Below are 7986 nucleotides of genomic sequence, written 5' to 3'. Positions count from 1 at the left end.
AAAGGACTGGTGTAACTGAGCTCTGTTTGTAGGTTGCCTTGCTCGTACTGGCCTTTTCAGATTTGCCCATAAATTTTCAATAGGGTTGAGATCAGGACTTTGTGATGGTCACTCTAAAACAATTACTTTGTTATCCTTAAGCCACTTTGTAACCAGTTTGGCAGTATTCTTTGGGTCATTGTCCATTTGGGAGACCCATTTCCACCCAAACTTTAAGTTCCTGGCTGATGTCTTGAGATGTTGCTTCAGTATTACCACATAATCTTTTTTCCTCATGATGCCATCTATATTAGTGAAGTGCACCAGTCCCTCCTGCAGCAAAACAACCCAACAATATGATGCTGCCACCCCCGTGTTTCACAGTTGGGATGGTGTTCTTAGGCTTTAAATCTTCTCACTTTTTCCACCAAACATAATGACGGTCATTATGCCCAAACAGTTCAATTTTAGTTTCATCAGACCATAGGACATTTCTCCAAAAATGAAGGTCTGTGTGCATTAGCAAACATTAATTTGGCTTATGTTTCTTTTGGAGTAATGGCTTCTTTCTGGCAGAGTGGTCTTTCAGCCCATGTTGATACAGTACTCGCTTCACTGTGGATAATGACACAATCTTACCAGCTTCCACCAGCATCTTTACAAGGTATTTTTCTTTTTGTTCTTGGGTTGATATGCACATGTCTGACCAAAGTGCCTTCATCTCTGGTACACCTAACCCATCTCCTTCCTGAGTGGGATGCTGGCTGGACATTCCTATCTTATTTGTACTTGCGTATAATGGTATGTACAGACGAACACAGCACCTTCAGATATTTAGAAATTGCACCCAAGAATGAACCAGACTTGTGGAAGTCCACAATTCTCTTCTTGAGATCTTGGTTGATTTCCTTTGAATTTCCCATGATGCTACACAAAGAAGCAGTGTGTGTCATGTGTGCATTAAAATAAATCCACAGGTGTGTCTCTAATTAACTCAAATGTTGCAAATAAACCTATCAGAAGCTTCCAAAAACATGACATCATCATATGGGCTGTCCCATATTGTTTAAAGGCATAATACTCTTAGTGTATGTAAACTTTTGACATCGCAGAAAATAATAAAAATACGTTAAAACATTCTCTCTCTCATTATCCTGGCATTTTGGCATTTGGCAAATATCAATAATTTTAGTTCCTAATTGACCTCAAACAGGAAAAGTTTATTCTGATTTTATGTCAGATAGTGAGAAAAACAGGCATATGTTTCTTTTTAGTGCATGTAAACTTCTGGTTTCAACGGTTTGTGCCAGTGGAGGCATACAGGACACATCTGCTGGCCCAGATGAATTATTTAACATTGACAAATACCTGTTGATTACTCTGTGTAAACACAAACTACCTGCTTCATTTACCTGTTTATAGCACTGGGTGTAGGCAGTGACCAAGTGCCACCAGCTTTTGATATGTATAGTTATAGCTCCATTTATGACACTCAACAGTTAACATACCCTTTGATATATAATTTTCAATTTGTCCAATTCCGCAGATTTAAAGCAAACACCTGAAAGGGAACCTGTCACCACTTTTTTGGTGTATAAGCTGCGGCCACCACCACCGGCCTCTTATATACAGCATTCTAACATGCTGTGTATAAGAGCCTACTCCGCTGTGAGAACATAAAAACACTTTATAATACTTACTTAACGGTCACGCGGTGGGTCTAATGGGCGTCTCTGTTGTACGGCGACGGCGCCACCTCTTTCGGCCATCTTTGTGCTCCTTCTCTAGCCGCGGTGCAGGACAGGTCTGACGTCATCCACACTCACCGACATTCAGGTCCTGAGCAGGAGCACTTTGATCTGCCCTGAGCAGGGCAGATCAAAGTATTGTACTACGCCTGCGCAGGAGCGGCTAGTGTGTATGACGTAGACGCGTCATGCACGCAGGCTTCAGAAGAAGGCCGAAGATGGCCGAAAGAGGCGGTGCTGGCACCGGAGAACGGAGACGCCCATTAGGCCCACTGAACGACCGTTAGGTAAGTATTATAAAGTGTTTTTTATGTTCTCACAGCGGCCTGGGCTCTTATATATAGCATGTTAGAATGCTGTATAAAGGAGCCCAGTGGTGGTGGCCGCAGCTTATATGCCAAAAAAGTGGTGACAGGTTCCCTTTAAAGTTCAGTGAGCATATGAAAAATCATCCATACAAACTCAGAAAATTTTCATCTGTATTTTTATCTGTGTATGTACATGATCAAATGCAGTTTATACTTATGTGATCCAGTGTTTTTTTTTGTGGAGATTTTTAAGATGGGGGTGAGTTGCTCATAGACTTTCACAGGAAAGTCCCATCCGGGATATGGAGCAAAATAGTGCATGCTGCATTTTTTTTCCATTCGGCCTGAGTAAATAAGCTGTCATCTGAACAACCCTATTGAATTACGTTAGTCCACTGTTATGGACATCCCTCAAAGGGAGAAATAAATCCCAAAAGAAGAAGGAGGTTCACAAGAGATTAAGGAGAGAAATAGGTTTCCTTTATTGGATTAAAATCTCATAATACAAAGCATTTTGATGCCCTGGAGCCTGTTTATCAAGTATACAGAAACATAAAACTCAGGATTAATGCTCTTATATAAATAAATGTAATTTACTAAAAAAAGACATAGATCCAAAAGATATCACAGAACAAAGCAGCCATACCTACCAATACTACGTCACAATACTAATGTACTGCAGAATGCAGACCCCACGATAAAAGACAAATGCAGCACAGGTGCAAAATACTGATTAATAACCATTCATACAGCTATCATTTATGGGACGAGGGGTGGTGCGGTTGTTGCTTAGTATCAGGGCGCAACTAGGAATTTCAGGGCCCTATACTGACAAAATGTTCAGGTCCCCTTGAGACTCCGCCACCACCCCTCTATCCCAGAGCTGCCTCTAGCCCTTGAACCTTCCACAGTTCTACCGCCCACTCATCGAAAACTCCACTTCTGCACCACATCCTCACCAATCACACATTAACAGTTCCCATCGAACACCATATCACAGACATAGCCATCAGCTTTTGTTCTGGCTAAAAAGTATTTTTCAGCCTGCCACAATGACAAGGTAGACTCTTTTGGTACGGCCATACTCTACTCTAACTTACTAAAATTTTCTTAAAATATCCAATACTCTTTTTAGGTATATTTGTATTTATTTTTTTTAAAGGTAATGTGTCACATAAATTTTTTAAAAGACCAATAACACAACATACATAATATACAAAACAATGCCAGATCCTAACCGGTCAACATATTATCACCATATAGTGACCGAATAATACCATATACAAGGGAGAAATACCATCACACCATGACCAGATCACATATTGCCACCACAGTGACTGAATAATACCCTAATCAAGGAACAAATAACGCCACACCATAACCAGACCACATGTTATCACACCATAGTGACCAAATAATACCATATAGAAGGAAGAAATACCATCACACCATGACCAAATCACATATTACAACCACATAGTTACTGAATAATTCCATATACAAGGAACAAATACCATCAGTCATAACCAGACATCATATTACCACCACATAGTGACTGAATAATACCACATAAAAGGGACAAATACCGTCACATCATAAAAAGATCACATAGTGACCGAATGCTACAATACTGATTATTAACAAAAAAAACAACAATACTAATATTACCATAAATGCCACTATACACAGGACTCTGTAAATAGTATACAGTGTATAATGTCAATGTACAGTTAATACATAGATTACTGGTGACATTATACACAGCAGCCCTGTATACTGTATAGCATATAGTGTAAGTGTACAGGTATTACATTGACTCACCAGTGACATCTGTAGTTGAAGACATTCATCTTTGCTTTTCTTTTTCATCCAGCGCAGACCGCTATCACTTCTTCCAGCCAGGACTCCTCTCTGCAGATAATAACACTCAGTTATCTAGACCACTGCTTCCAGAGCGCATTCCCCAATTGTTCCTCAACTTCTACACTATAACAGATGAAGAACAAAAGCGACATAGTGTCGCTCTACACAGTAACAAGACCTCCCCCCAATTGAAAACAGTATCCTCAAAATTAAAATAAATCACAACAGTAATAATATCTCTTAATTAGCCCCTACAATTATAATGTCCCACATCCTGGTCCCCATATATCTCTATTCCTGGCTCCCATATGTTCTCCCTTTCTGCCCCTATATGTTCTCCTATCCTGCCCCATATGTTTTTTTTTATCCAGCCCCCTTATGTTTCTTCATCCTGCCCCCATATTTTCTTCATCCTGCCCTATATGTCTTCATATTTCCTTCATATTTTTTTCATCCTGCCCCCAAATGTTTTCCCCTCCTGCTCCATATGTTTCTTCATCCGGTCCCCATGTTTCTTCATCCTGCCCCCAAATGTTTTCCCCTCCTGCCCCATATGTCTCCATCCTGCCCCCAAATGTTGCTTCACCTGCCCCCATATGTTTCTCCATCTTGCCCCCATATGTTTATTCATTCTGCCCCATGTCTTCATCCTGCCCCATATGTCTTCATCCTGCTCCCATATATTTCTTCACACTGCCCACATATAGAATCAGATAAGGGGATGAATGGAAAATGGCTTTCAATACATCTGAGGGTCACTTTGAAAGGCTGGTCATGCCACTTAGTCTCATTAATGCCCCTGCCATTTTCCAGTATTTTATGAATTATATTTTTCACTATTTGGTGGGTAGATTTCTGGTGGTTTACTTGGATGATATCGTGATCTGTATGCCAAACTGGACAAGTGTGTTTTAGCTGTCCAAGAGGTGCAATTTATAGGATACCTTTTGTCTGCTTTGGGGTTTCGGATGTATCCAGAGAAGGTCCATGTACTACTTGACTGTGATCATCCAGAAAATCTGAAAGCGTTACAGAGGTTTCTGGGGTTTACCATTTTTTACTGGAAATGGATTGAGAACTATTTGGTAATTGTAAAGCCTCTCACTGACATGACAAAGAAAGGGTCGGATCTGTCTAAATGTTTGGACTACGCCCAGCAGGCTTTTTCCTCTTTAAATATATATATTTTTTACTTAATCTATACTCAGTCAGCCTGATGATTCCCAGCCTTTTATCGTTGTGGTCAATGCATCTGAGTGAGCTGGGGGTTAAGGCTATGTTGTCACAAGGTCCGTCTCCTAATAAATGGCATCTATGCCCTTTCTTTTCCAAGAAATTGTCCACAGCCAAGAGAAACTATGATGTTTACAATAGATAGCTCTTGGCAACTAAGTTAGCCTTCGAGGAAAAGGCGCCATTGACTGGAGTGGGCAGTTCATCCCATTATGGTAAACACAGATCCTAAAAACCTGTCATATCTCAAGTCTGCCAAATGTCTTAATCCCAGGTAGGCTACATGGTCTTTGTTTTTTATCGGGTTTAATTTTACTGTTACTTACCATCCTATGATTAAAAACATTGAAGCAGGTGCATTATCCCAGAGATTCCCTGGTGGTAGTGATCATGTGATCCCTGTACACATTTTGCATGAGGTGATGGCCATCTCCGCCTTGTGCCCAGACCTGGAAGGGGAGGTGTTGGAGGCTCAGGGGGACGCTTTGGCCTTTTGCCCGTCAGGGAGGTTGTTTGTGCCACCCCATTTGTGCCATAAGCTAATTGGAGAACCTCACAATTCTGTACTTGTGGGTCATCCAGGTAGTAAAGCAACCTCATACCTGCTTCCTCGTGATTTTTGGAAGCTGAGGTTGCATCAAGATGTGGTTAGCTATGTGTCTGCTTACAGTATTTGCGCACGTTCCAAGATAATGCATATTCATCCATTAGAATCTCTCCTGCTATTGTGGCGCCCCTGACCTGGTCAGGCACCACTGAGTACTGCACCCATGCTGGGACAGTACTTCCAGGTAATCCTAAAGGCCAGAATGAGGTGTGTACGCACAGACACATAGCAAACAGGTCTCCCACACCTTTGGAGGGGACCCTTGGGTAGTCTCCAGAGGGGGGCTAGCCTTCAATTCTTTTCAGGAGGTGTAGTGGAGGGGTTGGGAGCTTAAGTGCAGAGGTTGTCAGGAAAGGAGTGGAGAGAGCCAGTGTGGTAGTGGTGAGCGGCGGTTGCTAAGGGATACGCGTGCTCACACTAGTCAGACCCTGCGCGGTGTAGTGACAGTTGGCGGGGGAGAACGGTCACCAGGTAGTCAGAAGAAGAGGTGCTCCTGGTGACTAGGCACGCACAGGGTACAGGTCCCTAGAGCAGACTCTAGTGTAACTATCTGCTAAACCTGCCGGTGAGGGGAACTACAAGTACCTCGCCAACCACACAGAGTCCAAGCCTCAGCAGCAACGCAGGGACCCATAAGGAGTCAGAGACAGAAGCCATCTCACCTGGTCCACGCTGCCGGCAAACGGTCCAAAAAGGGGAGAAAAGGCAGCTCCTGGTTCCTACCTGGTCTATCACAGCATCGCCTGGGTCAGCTCACAACAACAGCAGAAGTGAGTAAAAATCAGTTAAATTAATTTTGGACTCTGCCTGATTTATTCTGGGACCCATTGTTCTACACACCTGAGTCCCTGGGGCCTGCCTCACTCACGGGAGGCCACAACATCTAACTGCAGACCCCATCAGCCCCAGACGCTCATAAAATCTGCAGTGGCGGTCATCCATATCCCTGACCGCAAGCCATGAGTGGCGTCACGACACATACAAAATCTGACATACCTGTTTGCCATATTAAAAGAAGACCCTGTGGCGTCCTTGAAGCTGGGTCAATGTCCCTGGGGCGACACACTATCCCAAATAGACCATGGATGCATTTATCTATGGATTTATTTACTGACTTACCTTTGTCTACGGGAAAGACTGTGATTTTGGTGGTAGTGGATAGATCCAGTAAGATGACGCATTTCATCGTGTTGCTGGCACTTCCGAATGCCAAGACTGCCCCTTCAATACGGTCTCAGATTGGGGAACAAAGTTTGTTTCCAAATTTTGGAAAGCATTTTGTGTTCGGCTGGGGGTGCTGATGCTTTCTCTTCTGCCTTCTATCCTCGGTCGAATGGTCAGACCGAGCGCATAAATCAACTGACCAGGACAGTTGGCGAAGTTTTCAAAAAATCTCAGTGTGACCGGATGATACTGTGTTCTAGACACAGTGTCATCACTCCTACGGAGATGGGAGTGATTTTCTATAAATCCCATCCACCGTGCTTGTACTTTACAATGTAGCATTTTTGATCCACCGAAAACTCGCTGCATTCAAAACACTGCAGACACTGATTGTAGAAACGTACCTTAACATTTCTGATGAGCAGAGCGGTATGTAATATTAGTACACTTATAAAGCTCAATACAAGCTCCGCTGCAACACATTCACATATTCACAAGTTTTCACTGCTATAACTGTATTTACACATAGAGATAGGGGCATAATGATTGCGTCGCAGAGGTGCGACTGCGACCAAGCCTGTGTGGAAGAGAAGACCACTAACACTAGCCCCTATTTATTATTATTATTATTATTATTATTATTATCAGCTGGGTGTGTGTCGTCAGACACACATTCAGCTCAAATGTAGTGCAGTGCATAGACCCATCAGCTCCCTGCACAGCAATACATGCTGTCGACTAATCAGGGGCTGTCACAGATTATAGCTAGCTTCTGTTCTGGCTATAGAAGGGGACACCACATATCATGGGAATGTGGAAAAGTAAGAAGAATTTTTTTAAGATGTTGGAGAAGAGTGGGAGACCTTATTAGATGAAGGGGCCCAGGATGGGGAACATTATACCAGGAATGGGTCCAGGATGAACATAATTACTAGAAGGGGTCACAGGATGAGGAATATTATACCAGGATGGGGGACATGACAGGAAAAGGGCACAGGGCGAGAGTGACGTCACAACTTTACGTGAGTCAGGGAATGCAAACACTGGCATCGCTGGAACAGCGCCAGTTCGGGAAGCGAGTACA

Source organism: Anomaloglossus baeobatrachus, chromosome 7, assembly GCF_048569485.1.
Source record: "Anomaloglossus baeobatrachus isolate aAnoBae1 chromosome 7, aAnoBae1.hap1, whole genome shotgun sequence".
NCBI lineage: Eukaryota > Metazoa > Chordata > Amphibia > Anura > Aromobatidae > Anomaloglossus > Anomaloglossus baeobatrachus.
This window is presented reverse-complemented; position numbering follows the sequence as displayed.